Source organism: Pipra filicauda, unplaced genomic scaffold, assembly GCF_003945595.2.
Source record: "Pipra filicauda isolate LSUMZ 115617 unplaced genomic scaffold, ASM394559v2 scaffold203_size1373443_pilon, whole genome shotgun sequence".
In the NCBI taxonomy this organism is placed as follows: domain Eukaryota; kingdom Metazoa; phylum Chordata; class Aves; order Passeriformes; family Pipridae; genus Pipra; species Pipra filicauda.
In genome coordinates, this window is record NW_024104314.1 from 465,211 (window position 1) to 491,584 (window position 26,374).

Here is a 26,374-nt window from a genome sequence, read left to right on the forward strand (position 1 = left end):
TGGCTGTGAATGGTTCCCCAACTTTACTGCTTTGCCTTTAAGGGACTGCCTGAAGGCCTTATAACTCCACAACATTCTTGCCAGGTAATTTGTGCAGCATTTTTTAGCAACAGTTAAATTAAAAAGCCCTTATGGGAAACCTCAATGAATTTAATAGAGATGAAATCAATATGGGTCTGCAGAAATAACTCCAAACCCTTCAGTTAGATCCTCTCCCCCCATCCCAGCCCCTTTACAGTGCATAGTAGGGTCAAAGCAGCATAAGAGAATCCTGAAGTGGTTGATGACAACTGCAGGGAAAGCACATCTGGGACTCTGAGAGCTGGGTTTGCACCTGGAAGAAGAGGACAGCCTGAACCTGAGGGGTGAGACAGTTCTTAGAACAACCCCAGGAGGTGGATGGAGCTCAGCTAGGAACAAATCATGCCAAGAGCCTCTCCAGTAGCTTAGCACATGGAAAGCTTAAATTCTTCTCAGCTTTGCATTTGAGACAGTGTCCTTTCTCTGCAAGTAGCCCCTAGAATTAATATGGGAATTCAATCTCAGCTAGGGGACCACAGTCCATTTAATATTCCCACAGAAAAGTTGGCCTTTCTGGCTAAATTTGGCAAAATACTGCCTTTTGCCACCTCCTTAAGCTTACATCTCCTTCACTTACTAGGAAGCTAAATGTGGAGAAGTCAAGGATGGAAAGCAGGACAGAGCCCACTCCATCACAGGTGAATTCTGAAAACCCCAGTGAGGTTCAAACCATCAAAGTAACCACAGGGTACACAGCCAGCATTGATGGAGCTTCATGGACATAGGGAGATTCTAATAAAACTGTTTAGGAACAAAAGCCTCACAATAAAGGTGTTGGGGGTGGTGACAATAACATTAGCTGTGAGTTTTAACCTATTTTGCACTGATAATATCTCAGATTAAGTGACAGAATAGACCCACCACCATCCCCTGTATTCAGTTTCCACAGCACTGAAAGAAGAAATCACACAGTAAATCCAGCAGTTGGAACAATGGTCCTGCACCCAAGAATTCAAAACTTTAACTGTCACTATGCTTTCCTCTCTTCCTGGGACACCACATGGAACAACACATTAAATCCACACTGGTCAGCATAGGAAGCAAAGCAGCACCTTGGACACAGGCTGGGGACAGGCAAGATCAGAACACCCCCCCTGAAAACAGGGATTTGACTTCAAGGGAAAGCAACTTCTGCCCCTTAACTTTTACACTATCTCCTGATTAGCTTTTAAAGCCTAATTTTAGTATCCAAGTTCACCAAAGTGGATGACCAAGGGAATAAAGTGTGGCTGAGATCAACACGCTCTTAAGAGCCGTTTAGGTTTTTGTAGCTTTGTTTAGCACTGAACACGTTCATTAAAGTGCAGTTACCACAATAATAAACGTAGATATCACTAATTATAATACTAGATTATAAGTGCAACTTGAGTCTCTCCAGAGGCTTTTAAAGTGGTGTAATACCACAGCCAATTCAAATTTAATCAAAACTATCAGTTTAATTTAGCTTACAATTACAGCTAAAAAAACCTCCAAACTTCATAGCCATTCTATTACTCGATTCAACATACACATATCAGGTACAGGGAAAATAGGAATATTTGTTTTGATGAATAACCTTATCTTTTTGCCCATCCATGCTTAGATGTCAACTTATTCTCCAGTCAGCTTAGAGTGCAAAAACGCACACACTTCCCTTTTCTTAGGGGATGTACGTGCATTTTTCCACTCAGTGCTTAAAGAATTGGACAAATAAATCCCACTGGTAATTACAGCATGTAATCTTATCTGAGGTTCAATCTGCTGCACTAAAAATCTCCCTTGTGACATGTAAAAGGGTAGACAGATATAATGGAAGATTTCTGGAGTCTGTTCTGCTGTCCTACATCACTGAAGCCAACAGCAACAGGACTGGTCTCAGAAAACTGCCTTAAGCCTCTGAGAGTAAAGCTTTGACTTTGAAAGGAGTCCATGAAAACTGACTTGTCCTCCTGCCCTTTGGAAATTCCCAGCCTGCATCCCCATTTGTGAAAAGGATTATTTTTACTTTGTACAGTGCTCATATTTAGAGGTCCCAGCAGAGATCAGGGTCTTGTTGCACCAGACACTGAGCAAGCACATCGAAGGTCTGAGCTCTGGAAAACGGTCAGGACAGAGCAGGAGGGGAAGCAGAGGCACAAGGTTTGCTCAAGATCACACAACACGTCATTAACAGGCCAAGACCTTCTGGTTCTTCATGAGGGCAAGGAACTAAAGATCCCCAACACAAGGTGAATTCTTAGCACAGAAAAATGATACTTTCTTTTTAATGTTTATATGGCAAAGTGTCCCTCACCTGTATGTATAAATACAATGTATGGACTATTGCCAGACAAGACACTGGTCTAGAATAATCACAACTGTGGCCCACTGTGGAAGTGCTGACACTCCATCCAGCCTTCAAAATGAAGGCAGATTTCAGAGTTTAGGTACTGACAGTGCAAAGAAAGGAGACTGGAATTTCAGCCTCACAGGTACTGTACAACTTGACTGCCCTAAATGGTTCTTCAGTTTTATCAGAGGGATATAACTTTATTTAGAAAGTCAGCTTTTCACTCTTTTCACTCAGTACCAGCTTGCTTGGTACTGCAACAAACCCCAAAGAAAGCACAAAACTCTTTTCATGGGAGAAGTATATGTTGGGTAGCCCCAAAGAAATGCTGTTCTCTAAAATTTGAGCAGGAAAACACCCTACCAGTGGTAGCAGTTGTACTTAATAAATGTGCTGCTAAATATTGCAGCTTTTCCTGAGGGATATTGAAGTTCCAAATGATGGAGCAGTGGAGGATCTGTGTTAGAGTGGTTCTGATCTGTACCCCTGGTTAGCTTCTCATTAAGGGCCAAAGATGAAGATGAATCAAGTGTGTCATTCATGAATTAGCAAGCACCCCAAAGGATTCCTTTACCCAATTGCAAGAACCACTGCATGACTTGATTCTCTCCCAGAAACTCTAAAATTTCCAAATTTCAAAATTTCCAATAAAAAAAAAAAAGCGTTCAGGACATTCTTCAAAGCATTGGATAACAAGTCAGTTAACAAGTCAGTTCCTGACTGACTGCTGGCACACACAAAGCACCTGGGGGCCAAACTACAACCTCTCCTCTTTCCTTACATTTTTCAGACACAGAATTTAGGCTCAGCTTCTCAAGGCTCCACATTATGTCAATCTTGCTTCGCCAATAAGTGTTATTTAAACATCAGCCCTAATGCATCAATGCCACCACTGTCACACCTCTCAGTAAAAGGCTGTCATGCACAATGATTGCTGCATCACCACGAGCAGGGTGAGAAAAAGCCTCACAAGATGAGGTTTCTCTCACGGAATGTACAGCACCAGACCTTCTAAATAAACTGAGCTGCAGAGATTTCAGCTGCCACCTTGGGCAGCCAGCTCAGCACATCCCAGGATCAGCTCCTGAGATGGTACCCAAGCACGTGCCTGGCAGCCCTCAAAGCCAATTCCCAGCTCTCTCTCACTCACAATTATGACCAGTGGAGTCAGTACAGTTGATGACAGCACAGCAAGACTGACAACTGAAAAGAAAATAAAGTTCCTTAGATTAAGACATAGGAGCAGATCAGTATAAACATTAGAATAGCAGCTTGCCAGCATAAAGAGTGAAAAGCTGACTTTCTAAATAAAGTTATACCCCTCTGATAAAACTAAAGAACAAAATTACACTTTTTTTTTATTTTTTAAAAACTCCACTAATGTTGACTAACAGCTACATTTCACTTGCCTGAATTGCATCCCACCTGCATAGTGAGCATGCTGAAACCAAAAGTCCACTTACATCCAGTGAGCTTGGTCTGCCATCAGCAATAAAATGTTATTGGAATTTCCATGTGAAAGAAAGATCCTCTCAGGTATCCTTCCAACATTTGTTTGGCAGCTATCACTGGCATTATTTTTAAAAGGATTTTAAGCCTGTGACCTGAGCTGTTTATTATATTGACATGAGAGTCTCCAAGCAGAGTTTATTCAGTACAAACCCCTGGGCTGCACAAGCTGAAGAGGTTCACATTCACTTGTCAGATAGGAGGAAGACACTATGACAAACGCTGTCAAATAACAGACTCATACCACAGCAGAGATAGTTTCTTTGATCAAGAGAATCACAGCCTGAAAACCTGTAAATACCAGCACTCTGCACTATCACTCAGAAATTGTGATAACACTTTAACGCTGAATTGCTAGTGAACTTGCTTTCTTATAATAGCTGCTGTACCTAAAGGAAGCTGGCAACAGTTTTGAATTTTCATTCATGTGCAATTTCAGGAGATGAGATAACTTCTCTAAAAAAAATACTCCAATATTTAACGGGTCAAAGTAAACGGCAACAAAAGGAGAGATTTGAAAAAGCCACACAAAACACGGGGTTTGATACAGGTTTAAAACAACCACTTGGAAGATGAGAAACCTGCCTCAAATATAAAGAGTTGAACCTGGATATTGCATTAAATCCAGGAAAGATATTAGGGTGGTGACTCTTGGGGATGGTCCTGGGCAGGGCTAAGAGTTGGACTCGATGATCCTTGGGGGTCCCTTCCAACTCAGCATATTCTGTGACTCTGGTGCTTCAGTTCCCCATTTCACTTCTTCCCCTCAAGGGGTATCAGGATATTCTAACCCTGCCTGTGACCTATTCAGGTACTCCCATAACTGGCACCTTTGGAAAAGCCAATTTAGAAAGGAGATGAGATCTTCCTAAAACAAGCAAAATACATCCCCCTAGTCAGTAAGTTGTTGTGAAAACTTCAATTCAGTACCGGAGAAATGGAGAAAACATTAGTAAGGCAGGAAAACGAGGGGGAAAGGAGCTGGATTAGACTGAAAAGTGCCTTCAACATTTGTCACTTAGCAAGCAATTCCTACTCTCACATCAGGGATCCCCACTGTTGATGATGCACTGAAGCATCCACTCCAAAGAGAACACAGAATCCCACAAAACTTGATTGATGGTGTAATGCAAGTTGTGTTTAGAGACCATGCACCCCTACTTATACATTGGTTACTTGGAAACCATGTGCCAATGGCTATTTTTTAATATACATGTACAATCTCACAGAGACATTTCTTCCACATAAAAGATCACCTACAGCATTTCACTGTGGCTTCTGGTTCCACCCTAATGATGTCAAAGTCATACATTTACATCTACTGGAGAGCTTGCCTGTCCCCAGAGCAGTACAGAAATTCATCACAGGAAGCTGCTCTGACGCCAGAGCAGTGTCCCTTCAGAAATACCATTCTGCTGGGGTTTTTCTAAGCTTTCCAGCTGTAGAGAGAGTGAACTGAATAATGCATTTTGCTGGTTGCTGACAGGGAGCTAAACAAGGTGACTAAAGCATTTAAAGGTTCATTAAGTTACAGTGACACATGCAGGAAGAACACAATCAGCAAGGCTGCAACACTGGAGTATAAAATAACTCAGGCCAGTGCAAATCCTGACTCCTTCCTTAGAGTTTTACAATGGCCACAAACCACCTGTAATTTTTCCTGGTTTAGTGCTGAATTTCTTTCTGGTTTTGGTCCCAGATGTGCCAACAAAGGAGGGTTAAAAACAGTACAAGATTAACAACAACACCAAAAGAACAAGTTTCTAGTTGCACTGATTCTGATTATTAGAATAACTACAAAAACCTCACAATTTTCATACTGGACAGAAAGTTTAGAGCAACCTGAGTTCTGTCAGACAGGTAAAGGATGTGAATCTCCAAAGAAATGGCTCTAGCAGGAGCTCCTCTTGGCTTTCAGGTGATCTGGTCAGGGAGTTATTGGTTACTGCATTCCCCTGCCACGCACAAGGGGCAGCATTTAGGGAGTGTCATGTATAAACAGAGATGTTGTTCCAACAGATTAGTGATGTAAAATCCTACAACTGCATTCCTTTTTTTTTTTTTAAACCAGGAATTCTGATTTTTCCAGAATGACTGCAAATGCAAATTAAGTTTTAATCTGCCTCATGCCCACTCATTATAACTACTTTCCTCATCGTTGTTCTTCAAGCAATGGTCCCAGGAATTCTCACAATTAACTTCACAAATTTTATATTTAAAAAAGACTTTAGAAGACACTTTGCAAAATTGCTCCATAGAGTCTTGTAAATGAGCTGGGATTGGCATTGATGAAGAAATCTTATCTAATTATGTGCATACATTTGTTGTGGTGTTTTCAGACTCCTTTGGATTACAAACACTGACTACTTATGATACTTTGGAACTCTTACTTCTGACCAAACTGAGATGAAGAAATAATCAATGAGAATATTGCATCAAACTACAGTTTACCTTTCTGGACAGCAGTTTAATTTCTTTCATCAGAAATCACCCAGAACACTCAAGTAATGGGAAATACAGTTCTCATCCAAAAAATGTCAGTAGTTTTACCCTAATTCTCTACTAGTTTCCCACCCATTGGCCATTGTAGTCCAGGCTTTTAATGACTACATATAAAGACACAAAATTGCCAAGAGTCCAGTTGTATCCATTCTTTCTCCCAAGGTGACAAGTACAGCCAGCCAGGACAGTCTAATAGTGCATCTCACATTTGGACACCATAGAGGAGGAAAAAAGTTGTTCTTAAGAGCCTCAAACCCACCTTCTATTAGCAACTCCAGCACCCCAAGATTAGCAGTACATTGCAGATACACAAGGTACTAAAAGAGGCATTTAACTTTATCTGGTGGTTGGCAGGGAACCATCTAATTTCTGCTTATCTTTGTTGAACTTCTGAAAGTGCACATGCACACTTGCACCCAGAACAGGTCACAGAAACCTGTGGTTTTGTCTTTGGTTCTTACAAACTGAAATGACTCAGCAATATGAAAAAATACAGGTTGCAAAGGCAATCTTTACAGATCTTACGGTCATTCGCTTGCCTTAGAACTTTTTTTCCACTGGGCCACTTTCCAGCCCCTCTTCCCCAAGCCTGGAGCACTGCAGGGGGTTGTTGTGACCCAACACCTGGCACTTCACTTAGTTGAACCTCATGATTCACCTCAGTCCACTGATCCAGCCTGTCCAGATCCCTCTGCAGAGCTTCCTGCTCTCCAGCAGATCAACACTCCCTCCTGACTTGGCATCGTCCTGCAAACTGAGGGTGCCCTCGATCCCCTCATCCAGGTGATTCATAAAGATATGAAATAAAACTGGCCCCAGTTCCCCACCACTCCCTGGGCTCTGCCATCCAGGCAGTTTTTCACCCATTTAGGCCATGAGCAGTTTCTCCAGGAGAATGCTGTGGGAACGACAGCAAAGGCTTTACTGAAGTGCAGACTATAAAAAAAAAACCCTGTTCTTACTTAGCTGAGGAAAGGTAACTCCTCCTTGCATAAACCTGCAAACAGTATCGCTGCTCAGGTCGTTAATCCTCTCGTACAATGTGACTTCAGTGAAGTGACATTTTAATAAGGGAGTCACAAACCACGGAGTTCACCTCCGTGTGCTGGGGCTGTGGCACCATCTAGAGGATTCTGGCTGGAAATTCCTCACACAATGGGCAAAAAAACCTGGGGAACTGCACTCAAAACTCGTGGGAAAAATTTCCCACAAAAAATACTTATGATATTTGGATTCACGGAAGTAACACAAGATAAGAACAAATAAAACTTTATCAACATTCAGATAGGTAAAGATCTTTCTCTCACCCACTCTGGGTCACATGCTTGCTACAAGGTGTTTTTCAGGTGGAGAAAGGCAAGTCCTTCCGTACAGTTTTGTTTACAACCTTGCAAGGATAACTAACTTCATTCCGCTTGCCTTCATTTTCACCTCTTCAAAGGAGGTATCTTAATTAAACTAAAGCTGAATTTCAAACAGGGAAAGGAAGTGGGGGTTAAATTGGAATAAGTGTTTGGGTTTTTTTATTATATTTCACACATAGAATGAGGTGCTGACAATCAATTGCTCACTGCAGAACTATCAAAAGAAGAGATGGACAGGCACAGCCCTGGAGTCCTGCTGGTTGCTTTTTCCATCCACAGACACCCCAAACCTCACTTTAACTCCTTTCAGCTTGGCAAGCTCTTCCCCCATAACTTCATTCTGCTACAGCCACAAAAGAACATTTTTGCTCCTGAAGCTTTCTGGGATAGCAAAGTTCAATCCTTGTCACTTCTACAAAACTGAGGCAGCTCCTCAGAGATGAAAGACCAAGAATTGAGAAAATTCACAATGTGACTGTTCCACAGAGTTTGGGGGGAGAAATCCAAACTGTAGCTCCTGTTCATTGCTTGATCCGTGACTGACCAGCAGCATGATTTTAATACACCTCTGCATTAAAAATTCAAACTTTTGTACACCCGAATACAATTTCTATCTCTGTCAGTATTGTGTCAAAATAATCCTGTAATACCAAATAATCAGTCACTTATTTTAGACACTTATAAGGACTGTGTGCTTATGAGAATGGGCTCTAAGCTTTCAGCTGCCACGCCACATTATCTGCTTCTGCCCAATTTCCTTGGAGTCTTTTTGGCTGGAAATAAAAGCATAGAGGAGAAAAAAGCTGAAAGACCAGCTGTGTGGTCATCACCAGCATTACTGCTGGTCATGGATGAGCTCACTGCACTTTGCAGGCCAACAAAACTGAAAACTTCCAGAGATAACCTTCAGCGTGGGCAGGGGAGCTCTCCTAAGAGCTGGCAGATCTTTACAGTTACTTGTATTCACCATTGCTCATTATAAAAATCAAAGTTCTTCCTGAATTGAATTGATTTGTGCTATTTCACAATGGCTGGCAGCAAATAAGGATTATTTACAGCACTTCAGTGTAGCTCAAGTACTTCCATGTGTGCTTCATTCCCTTCCTACTCTTTCTTGTTACGCAGGTTCAAGCAGCAAGAAACAAAATAAAGTTGGATGAACTTACCAGCAAAGTCCTCTTCCTAGTCTCCACGTGGAGAGTTACATCTTCTATCATACCTTGAGGGGAAAAAAAACAAAACAAAAGAGAATAATTTTAAGTATTTTCCATCTTTCAGTTAATTTTTTTCCCCCCTCAATCTCAACTGTAAATGAAGGAATTCGTACAAACATCAGTCAAGTGCAAGCACCTGAAGTTTAAAGTTTTCACTTGCTACTTTTACTAGCAAATATTTAAGCTTGTTCACACAGATAAGAAATTGCAAGATTCCAGTCCTGGACTATGAGGGGTTTCTGTTTCTCAAGTATTATCACTCTGTTCCTAATAGTGCTTTCACTACTGTATATCAAAGGAGTAATTATGTTGCTTGGAATCTGAATTCTCAGCTAAATTTCAACCAAGAAAGTATTTTCATTTATGTGTCTAGCTCTGAGACAAAGCCTATCTGCATGTCTGTAAAAGTCTGTGTCTTTCAGTCTTTCATGCTGAGCCTAAATAATGCTTCCAAGAATAATCCTGCATCATGCTAGCTGTCATTCTGGCTCCAGTTCAGTATTTTCTGCCAAGCTGAGCTGATACTTGTATTGGTTTTAAAAAGACACATGGGTATCATGCATCCATGAAGGGAAACAGTGGCCTTGAAAGAAGCTTTGAAAATTAAAAAATTGCAACAGTGCAGCAAAGTAAGTGGAAAAATGTGTCCTTTTCATTTTTCTAAATCCCTGGCATTGCCAGCCCTGTTACTGGGGGTAGGATCACCACTATCCCTTACAGGATGTGCTGACTTGAATTGGACTGTAATAGCAAGTCACTAACACCAACAGCAGGACCAGGCTGATATCACACAATCTATAAGTTTTCATTTAAGAGCATCTACTGGCCGTATTAAAACAGAATTGCCCAGCAGATGTTCCAGTCAGATTCAATAATCACGCACCAATGCTTCCAATTGTTCAAAAAAAAAATGAAAAAGTATCTGTAAAGGCACCTCATTTCCAAAAACTCAGGGCACCACAGCTCTCCCCTGTAGCAGAGCTGCACAGGTGTGGCCCTGCACCTTCCACTGCTGCTAAACTGGTCACAGGTGAAACAACTCCAGGCACAGGGCTCTCCACTGCCTTCCACAGCATGCCATGGGATGCTGCTTAGCTCCTAAAATAGTGGCTTTTGAAATAAATGTACTTGTATTTCTGATAATTTCTCCCTTTCCTCACAAACCAGATTTGCAGTTCAAGTTTCATATACAATAGTGTCCTTCAAGAGATGCAGATAAATAAGTAGATTATTAATTCTTTCTTAAAATCTCTACCCTTTGGAAAAAAAAAAACAAACACAAACAACAAAACAAAAAGAAGCAGGTGCTGGTGGCTTCCCAAACTTGCCAGCTCTTCAGAGCAAATCACCTAAAGGTCTCCCCAATGACAAAAACCCAAAAAGCTTCATATACAACACAGAAGAGTCAGTAAAACTAATCCAAACTAATTCCCTTCTCTTAAAAAGACAAATAAGGGGGGTTTGAACACATCAGTGAGATTTACTGAGAATGGAAGAAGGGGGAATGTCAGATGTCTGGCACACAAAATTTGTTCCCCTACTACTTTGGTAAAGGAAAATAGAAACACGTGGATAAGTTATTTACACTACAGCACTGTAAAAACTAACTAAACTGTAAACCAACTTTAAAAAGTCTAGATTTCTTCCAAAGATGATTTATCTATCTATACACAGAGATCACAGGACAGCTAGACTGGAAAGCTTCTGCTGGTGAGAGCCAGGCTCTGCACACCCACACAACACCTGGGGGAAACAGAGAGCAGGCAACACTTACACACAGGGAGAAGACAAACACTTATTTCTAACAACAGTATCTCAGCTGGTATCTTTGGGATTTAGTCAGTACCAGCCTCAGCTTTACATAAACTCACTGGAAAACCCCTCTGCTACAGCAGCCAAGGCAGCTCCCGTTCCTTCCACCTCACCCTGGAGTCCCTCAGCAGAGCTCAGCCACAGATTCTGCACAGCCAAACCCACACCAAGAGCCAGAGCCCCTCGAGGGCACTAATTAATGATCCCTCCCTGCCCCACCCGGGGCTGCCCTCACCTCTCTGGGCTCTGCTTAAGCACCTTTTCCCCTCAGCCCCTGAAGGGGTCTCTTCTGGCTGTGAGTTGAGAGTCCCAGAGTGTTACTTGTGCTGCTCTGTAGCAACACATCCCTCCTCACATGATGAAACAAAACCCCAAGGAGGGGTTGCCACAGCTGCTTTTATAAGCACCAGGGTAAAACACCCTCAGCTGTGTCCAATATCACCCTTGGTAGCAGCAGTGAGTGTAGCAACCCCTCAGCACAAAGCTGCCCCTTGTGAGGTGTTAACACCATCCAGCCACCGTGGTCCACGGAGGTGCTGTGATTTTCAGGAATGTGTGTGTCATATTTTGCATTTGCATTTGCATTTGTTTTGTGGCCATTCCTTGAAGGTCTCCATGTGTTTTCATTCAAGTTAATGCAAAGCAGAGTCTTGACATAAGTCTTCACTGAAGAAATAAATAGAAGTACCATAATCTTCATTTAACTTAATGAGTTTACATGTTGTTACCTATCTCCCTTGTTGAACTAAATTATGCTTTTCAGAACCAGACCTTGAACATCTCATAGCAGGTTACAGAAAGGGAGACTGTGTGGCAGTAAGCTGTCTCTTTTTCAGGTGCATTTTGTTCAAATTTCTTCATATATGCAAAAAAAAAATCACTCCCCACTTCTTCCTCTGAAAAGTTTTGACAGAAGAAAAACATCAGCAAAAAATATCTACTGAACAATGTTGGTCTTCTACTGTGGGAGCCACTCCCTGGCCCTGCTAAACATTCACAAGTTATTTAAATTGTGTTATGATGTGTTATTGTAGGAGGAAGACCAAGTTTCTTGTCAGGACAGCTTTGGCTTCGATCCTGCAGATTGCAAACTGGCCACAGAGTCAGTTTTCAGAAGCCAGGCTTCCAGCTTAATCTCTTTTAATCTTTCATTAACAAAAGAGACAGCTCGTGCAATTTACCTTGCCCATTATTTAGTTGACCTCCTTCACTTTTACAATCCCCCAAAAAATCTATTACACTAACAGCAGTTTAGCAACGGAAGGCAAGAACACCAAGAAGGAAACCTAATTGCTATTTAGTCTACAGAAATTGCGGACAGTTTAATTTCTGTGCCTGGGCACGTCAAGTAAAACGTGCCTTTGTTCACAGAAGAGATGGTGCAGGTCAAGAGGGAAGCCTGGAAAATGGAAAGGGAAAAGCTGCTTTGTGCCTGCGCATCCTCACGCCGAGATATGGATGTTCACTGAGCTGAAATGCAGCCTGGTTTCAGAACAAGCCCAGTTTCAGCCATTTCTGTTTCAATAAATAGAATGTGACTTGATTCAATGAACACCTGGAATAAGCTGCAGACAAGAAGTGAACAAAATCAAGCCCTTAGATAACACAAATGATCCTTTTTGCACTTGTAGACTGACACGTTTCTCAAGGCAAAAACCACCAGCGTAATCCAACACAAAAATAACCCCATTTTCTTAAGCTCTGTTACTTGGAACTCTTGTCTTCTTGGCACAATATTGCTCAGGTGTGCTTTCCCACCCAGGAGTACTGCTGCAGTCCTTCACCTGTGGTTGTGCCAGAGGGGAAGCTCAGGTAGAGCTGTGCAGAGCTCAGACAATGGTGTGCTGCTGAAAAGGCTGTTTTGGATTCCTTCTGCCTCAATTTCCATTTGCCAAGTAGGAAAAACATTTCACTTCCCTTTTCTGCACATCAGACCATTCACAGCAAAGGTATAAAGTGTTCCCATGTCCTGCTCAAACTTCCTTATCCTTAAACCTGCAGAACAACTGAAGCCAATGGACAAGACTAGTGCAGGAATTTTGGGTCTAGTTGATCATTTAGAAATGTTTCAACACAGAAGCGAACACAGGAGAGTCTGTGCTCTGTGAAGTCATATTCAAGGTACCAAGGAGTGAGATTGCACAAACTAAACCTCAAAGTGTGTAGTTGTAAGTTTTTTTTAGCATCTCCAAATGTCCATAAATAGCACTGGTCAAGCCAATTAATCCAAGTCTTTCTGTGGAAAATATAGTTTAATTTCCACCTGAAACATTTCAAACAACTGGACAACTTTAATCAAAAATTAAAATAAAATAAAAGTGAAAATACTCAAACCAGTGTTGCATTAGTGAGGCTAATTAGGCTCCCTGAATAGATGGAACCCTCTGTTTTTCACTAACATAAACAGATGTCCCTTACTAATATTTTTGTAATAGTGTAGGTACAGTTAGGTGTAAGAGTGTGCAGGTGAGATAGCAAAGCAAAGATTCCTGATACAAGCATTGCCTGTCAGCTGATTTAATGCTCAGACTTGATTTGTTCATTGAAACACTCTGCTCAGCATACCTTGTTTATTTGGAAAATCTCATAAACTGCTGCAGCTGAGGAGAATCACCCCACAGCATTTCTAATGAAGGATTTATTTGCCTTTCTCTAATTTGGGTGGCAAAGGCAAAGAGAATTTGTCCTAAAGTAAGCATAGCTCAGCTTTCATCCAGGGATGTCACGAGTGTCAACTCATTTTCATGTAATTATTAGACCTTGGAGGATCATTTAACATTTACCATTTTCATTGAAAGTGCTATGTTTGTTGAAGCAATCATTTAGCTACAAGGTCATACAAACTTGACACTAATTCATGGCTGCTTTTAAGTGACTTACAATTCAACGCTGTGATTATATAGATATTCTCATGCTAATGCAGTGCTTGGGAACACCTGTTTGTTTCCATTAAAACATCCCTTTCAATCTCTGTGTAATAAACATTAGACACAAAGGATGTAGTGGGTCATTCTGTACCCTTCCCTACCCCACACAACGTGGAATTATTCCTCAAGTAACAGCACAGATTTCAAGGGGTTCAAATAACTAGGAAAATTATTGAATAGTCCAACACCTGAGGTGTTTCTTTTATTTCTTTTACTCCCTTGCCTCTAATTCTTTACCTGGCATTCACTATTTTTGCATGTTGATTCTTCTTGCATAATAAGGCTCTTCAATTTAAGTCGTATTACTCTATTTTTGTATTCCTGTCCTGTCCATCTGGAAGGCACAATACAAATGTATGCAAAGGGAAAATTGCCTTGCAAGCTTGTAATCTATTGTCTTTGTTAAGAGGTCAAATAAATTTTTTATTAGTGAAACAAGCTTATTAATGCTAAGCAGTTTTACACTCGCAAGATTACTGTGAACCCTGGTTTCAGTTTCACCCAGTGGCCTATTAATATAAAAAGCATGATTTGACAAATCATTGACAAGCAGTGATTCATTAAATCATCAAAAATTAATCTTGACTTACGTGGCCATGTTTTAATAGCTGGGATCAATACACTGTGTACCACCAATTGTCAATATTTTGCCACTAATCGGAAGGGGTTGTTCCAAGGGTGGTTTTCCTTGCCAAGTGCAAACATGCCACGTCTGCCCTTTGATTGCTCCTGGTATTTCCCTGGGAATGTGTGATTTCTATCCCTGCAGATGCCAAATGTGGGGGTTACATTCTTGCAGCCAAGCTACAGGCTCAGCGATGATGTTTAAACTGATGAAGCACCATAACTGGTTAAGCACTGCAGAATGGGATTCCATAGGATTTAAGAGCCCTAAACAGCAATTAGGCTCGTTCAAAAGTTTCATTAGGGCAATTCAATGTTTAATTGCCATGATTAATATAAATTACACTTCAGAAAGTATATAGATACCTGAAATCAACACAACACCTTTCTGCTACGAAACAGAAAAAAATGATTTAATCCTTGATTTTTCTCTTAGGATCTGCTGTATACAAAGAATATTCAACCTAACTGAATGATTATTAGAAAATTATTGGTTTGCAGGCATTTCAATAACTACAGCTCTTGACAGCTCTACAACAGTCCAGTGTGCAGGTTCTTCATCAGCTCCCATGGAAGCCAAGAGCACAGTGAAAGGTATTGAACCTCAGACTGATCTAACCTGTCTTAGATCAAAGAAACATGAAATTATGGTAACTCCAGGTCATATTTCTGTTAAAATAACCATAGAATTGTATGGCCTTTTGAGTTTCCTTTAATTCTTCACAAATATGGCTACCGTAGAAAATGCATTTTGAAATGAACTATATGAAAATATAACTCTGTATTCACCATGTAACCACATGTGTTAGGATTTTAACAATACAGAGCTTATAGTATTCAAGCTTGGGGACAATCAAACAAGTCTAGATCTGAGTAATGTTCTGGTTCCTGTGGGTTTTCACAAAGGAAAAGAACAAATATGCATCTCAAGTAGTCTCTGTGTATACATACAGTATTAAAGCCAGCAAAACCATTGTAGCTACAAACAGATGCAAAAAATCTTTTTCTTTTTTTTTTTTTCCATAAAAAATAATTTTTACTTGATATGTTGGCTTCCTATCCCTGGGTGGATTCTGGGTCACAGATACGCAGTGTTATCACCAATATTAGAACGGTGATATATAATTATTTTCTTTAAAACAACCAGGGGAATATAGCAACCTGTTTCTCATTCATGCTAAATACAAATATACATTGATTTGTTAGTTGTGTCTCTCAAATAGACCCCAAGGCCAGCTGAACAGTGGTGAAGCTGTGCTCAGGGACCAGCACAGGGTGAACCAGGCAAAGTGGAAGTCACTGGTTGGGGCTGAGATCCCAATGTTTGCACGGGCAAACTGGGATACTAACAGTATCCAAGGAAGGCATATGGAACAGAAAGGAAGCTTCAGGGATCTCCCCCTCTCTGGGGAAGGCTGGACAACCTCACTGGGTTGTTCCTCTGACAACTGCCTCGATCACAAATGTGGAGCAGAAGTGCTGCTCTCTCACCTCACTGGAATTATTTGTCATGTTGCTATGAAACCACTGTGTGTGGAAGAAATCTGGCACCATCACCAGGTGTTAACATTAGTCATCAGCTGATACTAAGATTAAAATTTTAGTTTAGTTTCTATTTTGGAGTATAAACCTAATGCATTTTTTTAAGTCATGTTTTTTGCCCATTGATTTAAATGGATGCACTTGTTTCTCCTTTTGCATTTGCCCTTCACTTATTTTTAGAGGTGACTTTTTGACTGGCAAAGATTAAAGCACGCTGACCTGAACATAAGTGGTATAAAATGTGAAGCTTTTTTGCTAAAGGGAGATCAGTTGTTCAAAGGCTTGATTGAATTTTACTTACTGGAAGGTGGCAAATGAACCACCTGTGATTTATATTAAGTGGCTTTTGGATAAATATGACAATGCAGGAGTGCAGCATCTTAACTCTCCAAAGCAGATATAACCCTACTAAATTCACTGGATACTTTCATGAAATGTTTCATTTAAAATAGATAATGGGAAATAGCTTCCAACTGAATTGTTTCCAAAACTTCCCCGGGCTTTTAGAATCAGTAGGCGAAGTCTGGCATGCATAGAATTTATTCATAGTAGAAGTCTATTCAAATCTTTTCTGGTTTTTTCATGCCTAAATGGGGTTCTCCATTTTGAATAAACCAGTTACTGAACTGAAAGAAGTCCTCTGCACCTGCAGAAGAGGCTGCAGATGTCAAAAGTTTTTTATTGTAACAAGAGCTATCTTCCAGGTGCTTCTCTCGTGACTTTTTTCATCTTGTTTAAATATCTTTACAGCTTCTTAAAAGCAAATCTGCTACTTATTAAAAGAGTTTTAATATGATATAGTTCAGCTCTATGACACAGATTTGTTTTATCAGTAATCTCAGATTTTTGAACAAAAGTGCTCACATTTTCTAAATGTTTGAGGTATGGATATATATGTACATAAAAACGAATGCCATTGCTTCTACTTATGTTTTATAAACAAATAACAAGTTTGAGATTAATAGATAAATAAAGAGTATTGATCAGGAAATAAGATAAAGCAGTTTAACTAAACATTTTTATATCTTTTTTTCAGGTAAGGAGTATCTCCTGATTATTATTCAGAATGCATGTAAATAGTCCTACTATTGTAATATCTTTAGAGCAAGATAGGTGTGGTCCTACTTGTTAAACTAATATTACCAGTTGATATCTTATATCAAATATAGCAGTAATTGTACATAAAGTGTAACTGTCATGACTGAAATGTTTCCAAAGTTAAAGCTCTCAGCTGTGGTTGTATCACTTTGTGTTTGAGAAGATCCTAATGCATAAATCCAAACACTGCTCGGGTACCTTCATAGTCAGAAGAGCAACAGAAAAGCAAAATGCCTAGAACCTTCTTTAACGGATATTCCAGCTATTCTTGCAATTAAAACATTCTCTTTACACTTCTAACATCTGCTTGAGGAAAATCAGACCTGCTGGGATCTGTAGTTCCTGTGTACACCCCTATGAATGTGTCCCCAGGGACAAGAGTAACTCCAGTGACACAAACCAGAGAACACAAGGGATGTTCAGGTCAGTAATGACAGGCTGGATACTGCCCAGTCTTCAACTCCTGCTTTTTTAAGTTTTCTAAGGGAAGAATTTAGTATTTTCCAATTTATAGATTCATAGAATGGTTTGGGTTGGAAGGGGACCTTAAAGCTCCTCTTGTTCCAGATCCCCTGCCATGGGCAGGGACACCTTCCACCAGCCCAGGTTGCTCCAAGCCCTGTCCAACCTGGCCTTGGACACTTCCAGGGATGGGGCAACCACAGCTTCTCTGGGCAACCTGTGCCAGGGCTTCATCATCCTCACAGTAAAGAAAACTAATTTCTCCAGACAGAAACAGTTTTTTATTTAATTTAATATTTAGTATCTTGTGGCTGATGTGCCCTCCTGGTTATGGGAGGGCAGAACAGAACTGGGAGCAGCACCCCTTTTCTGCCCACATTTATTCCTCAGCCACAGGTAATTGTGGCCACAAACTTTCCCCCCACCTGATCCGAAAGCCATGCCAAGCTTTGCACCTGAGTGTGTGCAGAGAGAGTGGGAAAGTGCAGGGAGTCTGAGCTGACCCTGTGCTCGAAAAAAATATCCAGTCATGCTTGTACTACAAACCATCTCAGGTAATGTAGATTATATAAAAATTCTATCGATTATTTAAACTTTAAAGTTTCAGATTGTCTTCACTTGGAGGCAAGAAGGTTGGGGTTTTTTTCTACATATAGGAAGGAAGAACAACAAATATGTGGGGTGCCTGTGAGGATGAAAGGAAAAATGAATCTGTTGAATACTGCTCAGGGAGCTTTGTAGTACATCATATGAATTGTGGTTGAGGTTATGAAGCTGATAAATCACTGACTGTCTCGGTGGGGATGGAGTCAGCAATTCCTATTAGGACTATGTTATGTATCACTCACAACTTACACAAAGGGGAGCATCAAAGCCTGGTGGTATTTTTTTAAAACTCGAGTGTTTGCTCTGGCTTTGCCAAAAGAGCTTGGAAAGGTTGTGTTTGACTGGAAGATCTGGGAGAGTTGGTCCCTCTCCTGGGAGCTGAAAGTTCCTGAGCACTGAGACCTCAAAGGCTGGCAGACAGATTGCACATCCCAGCACGGGAGAGGGGGACCATGGAAGATCCAGTGCCACTGCCCAGTGAGGGGAAGAGAACCCCAAGGCACAGAGGCCCAGTGTGATGGAAATGAAGCCCAGCAATCCAGCTGGGCAGGGCTATTTGGAATTTTAAGGATATGTAAATGAACAGGACAGTATGGGTGGCACTTACTGCAGTCGGGTGCTGTGCCAGAAGAATCTCCTTCCTGCTGGAGGGATTTCTGATTGAGCACTGGAAAATAACCACGTTGAGTTGTTTGTAATGACATGTGGCAATGCTTAAAAAAAAAAACACACAACAAAAAAAACTTATATTTGTTATCTTCTCCGCTTCTGTTGTGATAATTTAAAAAATTCAACCTGTTATTGCTATGCATTCATTTATTCTACTAATATCTTGGCACATCAAACACCTACCAATTCAAAGCTCAAAGCACATACCCTAAACTACTGCTGAATTCCAACTACTATTAACGTGTATTTGGGTCTAACAGTTTTGTTTCTGCTTTTTTTTCTAACAGTGTTAAATTCTGTGGAGGTTTCACTGTGTAAGTTCAGAAAACTGCCAGAATTACAATCCCTGCTATGGTTTTGTGTTGTCAAAAATAATATTGCTGTTGCAATTTCCAGAATCATTGAAAAATGTCCTTCAGCCCAAGGAACACAGTAGTGCCTCTGGAAAAAGAAAACCACGGTATCTGGCAACGTTCTTTCATTTTTGTCTTTCTCATGCATGTGTTTGCTCCCTTTACAGACTTTAATCCAATATTTATTAAGCAGCTGATGATTGCTGCAGCTTGATAAAGCACTCAAAAAAGACACTTAAGCCAAATCATTAAAATTAAACACATGCCAAATCATTTCGCTCAAAAGTGGGGGGTGTATGCTGAAAAAAGGCCTCAAGCAGATGTGTGTATTTCTCTGAGGGTCAAATACTGCTCACAAATTAGTTGCTGTTCCTCTGAGAAGTTTAGATGCAGATAAGAGGGCAAAGTGTGGCCCCTGTGGAATGATGTGTGTAGCACCAAACACGTGGGCTCAGCTGTGCCCCTGCCAGCACCTCGGACCAGGGTCACCTCTGGGTTTCCTTGAAAGCACTGAAGTTGATACAATTTTGGCAACATCTTCACCAGGGAGCATAAACTGAAATACTCCCTTTCATTCCCTGGTGATTTGTTCCTACTCTCTGTTAGCAAAAGCAAGATGAACATGTGTAAACTGCTCCTGTAGGACTTTCCCTAGGAAATGGGAGTAACAATCGAGTCTCTAACAGTCCACAAAGTGGGAACCCTTCGTCAGCACATTGATCTGAACAAAGGTGAGCCACTGCAAAGGAGTGGAGTTGTCCAGACAAAATACAGGGAAATAAACTTATAAGTTATTTGAGCCCCACAAAAGTGTTACACCAAGTCATTGAAGCTGTCATTGATGTGAACCAGCAGAGACTTTATCAGTTAACAATTAACTGGGGGGACGTCGAGGAGAAAAACAGCATGAAAGGGATTGATTTCATAGAGGAACATTCTGTCAAGGGAATGTTGGGAATGTCAGGAATGGCTGTTGCTCGCTGCATGGCAGGGCCTGGGTTGAGCTGTAACATGCTAGTTAGGCAACCAGCCAAGGAATAAATGATGTCAGCATCCTGCATTTGGAGTCCTCAAAATAAACCAAAACAGGAAGTTCACAGAGAGCTTTCAAAGTAAAGCATCTTGGATTTTCCTTAACGTACTTTCCAAAATGCATGGTCCCTCGTGGGACAGCAGCTGATTCGATCAAGGCACTTGTTCTTTCTGTATTTTCTCATCTGCCAATTAAATACTTTTAAATGTTTCAGTTAATGCACAATCAGTGCATTTGGCTTTCTACGAAGTTACTGGTGTTTTTAGACATACAATTATTATTTAATTAATAATACACAATGCATATAGAAGTATCAAATGGTGTCTTTTCCATATATACCTTCAGTGTGCCTCAAGATTTATGTAGATCTGTGGTCTTAAGTTTGTGCATTATTTGACTGAATATAACCATGGAATATAAAGAAAGTGATTCACAAACTGTGCAAGTGGCAAAGCATTGGTCAGGTAATGAACTGCTGACTGTTTGTGACTTGTGAAGATGTGCAAGAATTTATATTTTGTCTATATATTTGTATTCTGTCATGTCTGATATGGGTTTCCTTGTGACAGAATTCTTAGAAGAGTGTGAGATGGTGAGAAAGGTGGTATTAAATATTAAGTCAAAATGGACTGAAGTGGACAGCATTCATTAAGGATGTTCACAGTTCATCTAGGAAGAATTAGGGTGTTCAATATGAAATTCCCCTACTGCCAATGAATGAATCATCCATCGGACTGTGTACTGTCATATATTAATTGTACTTGCCAACATAATTTCAGTGAGAAGTTCCTCAGATTTACTGAGGACACAAGGCTTTGTATAGAGCAGTATTTTGTATATGATGGGCATATATAAATGCATATATGCACATAAAGCATGCCTATACAATAACTTTTAACTTCCTGAGAGGTGTTTGTTGGACCTCACTGGATTCTCTGAAGAAACTCCCTGATGGGAACTGTTAATTACAGTGACCCCAAAAGGGCAGACTGATCAAATATCACAAGCATCTGAAAATGCAGTTAGGAATTAATATTATTTTCAAGAGTTATTCAGTTAGTTTGGGAACTAAACAGTGACAGCAGCACTTTCAACACCAGAGGGTTTCCCCAGGAAGGGGAATCAATCCCAACTCCACTGTCTCAACTCAGCAGGACAAAGGTTCTAGGGTGGACCAATAGAAAAAGTCACAGTTTTCCTGAATTGACTGTCACCCTTTTAATTATGTTTTAATTTTTAAGTTACAATCCAGAGACAGCAAGATAATTCCCCTATTGATTTTTTTTTTTTTTCAAATCTCAGGCAGTTAAATTAGAATGGCCAGGAGAATTCCAAGTTTGTGCTCCCTTTGCCTGGCACCTGAACAAATTAAAGCTCTCAGTCTGTAGAAAAATTAGGTCATAACAACAAGGTTCACTGCGGGACTTCACAGTATCCATGGGAGAAAGGAAGACTGATGCTTGGAGAGAAAGCCTAGAATGTCCTAAGTTAATTAAGCATAACAGTGGAGGTACATCATGTATTTGTTCAGATCATGGCACTGATTTGAAACTCTCTGAATTTCAGCACATTCACATTTGGAGAAGCCGTGGGACTAGAAAGAGACCCTTGTAAAAAAATGCAGCAACTGGCAGGACAGTAAAGACCACAGGGAAATCTGAACTGATCCCTTGAGCTTTGTGGACAATTTGAGATAAAAAAAGGTTAATTCTCCTTCAGGATGCAACCAAGCAGAAAATCAGGCAGTCCAAATACAGGCAATTTTTGCCATCTCTGCAAATTATCCTTAAATAATAATGAAAGCACTCAGAATTTATTTCTGAAGAGTTTTCAATAGTTACATTGTGCAAGATTCGCTATTTTTAAGAGCAACGCTGATTTAAGTCAAAATTCTCCAAAGTGGATTAATAACAAGAGGGCGTGAGTTGTACCTGTTCACATCCTATTTTGGACAGCTGAGGCTCTCAGCTCTGCAGCTTGGTTTGGGTGGTGCTGTGGTAAAGAATATTCTCCCTCTTCTCCAAAAATGCATGTCTGCCTTTGACCTGATTTCAGTGATTTCAGTGAAATTGCTTCTTTCTAAAGCACTTAAAATAATACACAAAAAATACCGTCACCTTGAGTCTAAGCCAGCTGGTTCAGGAATAAACCTCGACATCCTTTCACTGCCTTGTTTTTAAAAATGCTGTGCAAGAAGACAAGTGCCCTGGATCATTCCTTGGTGAAGGTGGACAGTGAGATTAGTTACCAGCTGGCAACAGGTTTACAAAGTTTTGTTCAAAGGCCAGGAGCAAAATAGGTAACCAGAGGTCCAGGCTAAGAGGGTTTGCTAGAATATGACTCATCTTTAAAAAAAAAAAATCACTCAATGGCACTTTTCATTTTCAGAGCACTACAGGAATGCAGAGAATAATGTTGTACTGAAGCACTTCAGGTATCACAGATGCTGGAAGGAGAAGCAAAGATTCAGCTTTCTTTGGTATTTATATGGATACAAACTCCACAGTTCAATCAATGCAGATGATTGCAAAGAAGGACAACCAGGGAGGCATTCACTAGAAATTCAAACCATGTAAAGTGACTTTGCAAACACGTAAGGAAAACTCTGGGATCCAGTAAATGATTCCTTCGCCCTCTTGCCCCTTGTCCCAAAAGAAGTCTGCCTTTGAATCCATCTGTTCGTCAAACCTGTTGCTAATTTTTCCAGAAGCTTCCTCAGATTCTGCTCCCAGAAGCAGTGTCTGCTTCCTACACATCAAACCACAGTTCCTACCGTGCAACGGTTGCTGCTGAACCAAGCACTCAAATATTTTCCTCTGCTAAAATCAACTGGAAATCTCATGGCCACCTCCTACAAGGATTTCTGAGCTGGGAGTGGCTTGAAGCAACCCAGAACAGCACAGTCAAATGGAGACAACAGACAGTGATGAGACACTTCAATTAATAATGAAGCTGTACCATTTCTCTAAGAAATTCTTACTGTCAGGTAAGAAAAGTTTCAAGTTTCCTTCTAATTTAGTGAGAATGCCCATCACTAGAATTACCCTTTTGTCTGCAAAAATCCCACGGCTGTAAGTCCAGAGCTCAATATTGGCCAACTGCAGGATTGCCAGCATATGTGTCAGGATTGTGGAGGAGAAACTGGGAATGCTCTTATCCCTAAGCAAGTGGAAGAGTGGAGTTAGATGGAAAAGGGAGAAGCATTCCTGGTTAAGCAAAGATTTTGTTGCTTTATTTTATTTTGGTAAAGGGAGTTTACAGCTAAACAATAATCCAGATTTGAAAAAAAAAAAAAAAAAGAGACTGATGAATCCACAATCTCTACAATTCCAGGTTATTGTTAATTGTAGAATATTCCAAGGGGATTTTCCCAGTACAGCATTCCAGGAGCATTCCCAATATCCTTGCCACAGTCCATCTCACATGACAAAATCATCCTTGGCCTAAAGGGCTGACAGTCTGCAGGACCAGTTTTCTTCCCTCTACCAGTGTTTCAGCAGAATAACTTCACTGACTTAAAAGAAATCATTCTGTGTCCATACAAGCTTTACCTTCCTCTTGTGTGTTCCACTTTGGAAGAATTTCAGAAATAAAAGAAAGACTCATGGTTCAGCAAACCACAAAACAGGAGAAGTAACAGTCAGGAAAATTTAGTACCCACACAGTATCACTGCATTTTTTTTCAAGCAGTTTCATTCCCTTCCTTTAGGGAAACAGAGGAACTACAGACAATTTCTACCTATTTACCTGACTGCAATCCATTAATAAGAGCTCTGTAACTCTGCCTTGCCTGCCTGCAATATGAGTTTCCCTAATTTGTTGCCCAGACGCTCATGTTGATGCACTAATACAAGAAATTTCTGCTTGGCTGTAGGTTCATTGCTAAGATAGGATATGAAGTAGGTTGTGGGTTTTAGAAAGAGCAAGTATGAGCCATTGGCCCACTGAAGGGACTGGGCACTACTGATATACCAATTATTTGCAAAATTTCCTACACTGCAGCCTCAGTGAAGTCAGCACCATGGTAGGTGGCTAACGGGCAGGTTTCTCTTTGCAAAATGAGATCCTGGGTTTTCATGTATCTCACACCCACAGTGTCTCACTTACAGTAAGACATTTCACCTTCTGCTTTGGGTTAGAACATCAGAAAACACAATTTAAAGATATCAGATCTTGTTTGCAGCAACTCATATTTAAGCCTTTCACCCATTTTCCCTCCCCTGATGATGAAGATAAGACATGAAATTTTTCCTATCATCACAGTTTTATTACTCAGAAATTTATTTTTAATTGTTCCACTGATCACCATTTCCTGCTGAAGGAGTTAATGTTTGCTTGCACCATTTGCATTCAAAACAAGCAGAACTAGAAGGGGAGAGGAATTTATTCAGGCACACCATTACTTCAGCCAGATTCCATATTAGAAATTGCTCTGATTTGTGGTATTTAGATTGAAAGTATCAATCTCCCCCCCCCCCAAAAAAAAAATAATTCATATGCCCTTTGTGTATGGAAGTAGGTTCCATGAATCTCCAGAGAAAGGCAGAGGAAAAAGGAGATCCATATTTAGGAAGAAGAGTTCCATTTTACGGTGTCTTTTTTGACTTCTGCTGCAGATCAAACTCAAAGACAATAGTTACTCAGTGCCCGTGGATCAGATAAGCACGGGGAATAAAGGATATACAAATATTAAATGTGCATGCTACCAAAAAGAAAAAAAAATCCTCACATGAAAATTTGGCAACTGAATGCTTAAATTAACATTAGCATATTCAAATCAGCGGTTTTGCGAGCAAGCCTGCTATCTTCAGCTTCTGTTCACAAAGGAGAACAAAAGTGGATGTTTTCTTAGAGCAGAGGAAGACATTTCAAATAATATTATGAAATTAAGAAGCACATTTCCTAAACAAACACGCCAGCACAGACAAGTGATGGTCTTTCCTTCACCCAGTATCCTTTACTGCTTATAAGTATTAATGTTGCTCCAGGAGATAAAGGAATCTAGAAGGTGCTTCATAATTCCAGTGCTCCTCAGACACCCTTTTATTGACAGACGTTTCTAATATAGATAAGAGAGATGGAGCGGATATTAAAGCAGAACATCTCCCATCTACTATTCTTTGTCATTCCAGCAGAGATTTACCTCCAGCACTTTCTCTGTGCCGTGGAACTGGTGTCAGTTATTGCAGATGCCACCGTGGTCTGCCCGAGAGGAAGAGCAGAGGGGGGTGTGTATGTGTTAACACTCCCTAGCAGAGAGAGATCTTATATATTGCACATTATAATATGAGAATGATGGGGGTGAGTGGCAGCGGAGGGGAGAACTGGAGAAAAGAAGGAAGAACAGAATTATTCACTTGCTCAATAAGTAAATAAAGGAAAATTTTAAATGTCTCAAATCATGCGTTTTCATTCATATACAGGCTGATATTTGGAGATAGAGGATGTTTATTGCAATATATTGCAGGCAATATATTGCAGGCAAAGGTGGGGCTTCTTTCGCAGGTTTTTAGCAGTTTTCTACTGTGGCATCACACCATGGTAATATAATGGTAATATAAGCCCCGGGGTAACACACAAAAACGTGTGAGAAAAGCTCACATTTCCTTTGATTTTTCTGTGTATTTAGCTCAAGAACCCGCAGCGACTGGCACCCCCCTGCTGCAGCCAGGTGGGTTTGCTCTCTGCTCTGGCCATTAGATGGCAGGCGGCTGAACGGCCAGCGCTGCACTCCGCGTCCTTCAGCTCCCCAAACCAGCCGCCAAACGCCGCTGCTCTCGAAACGAGCTCTCCTCCCATCCACTCCGCTGACGTACACGGCATCCCAAACGCCTTCCAAGTCCCCTTCCTTCTTTTTTACTCCCAAACCACACATTGCAGCAACCCAAACGCTGCAATGAAAGCACACAACTGCCATTCCTTCCCCTGTCCCTGACATCAGTCGCACTCAACTTTATGCAAGAAAGCACCACCCTACCATCCATTCCCCACCATTTCTGCTCTCAGGATTATTCTCTGCAATGAACTAATTGCTCTCATCTGAACTGTGACTGATTTCCCCATGGCAGGATTTCTTTAACAGTACGAGAAAATGCCTGACGTTGCTCTCCTAGTAAAGAGCTGTTTAAGCAAGGGAGCACAACTGCACACTCAGAGATTCCTTTTTGGATCAGCACTGTGATATTTGTAAGGGTATTTATCCACCTGTGCCAGACAGACCTTGTCTTTCATAAGCCAGTGATACCATCTACACACAACTGCTGACATCAG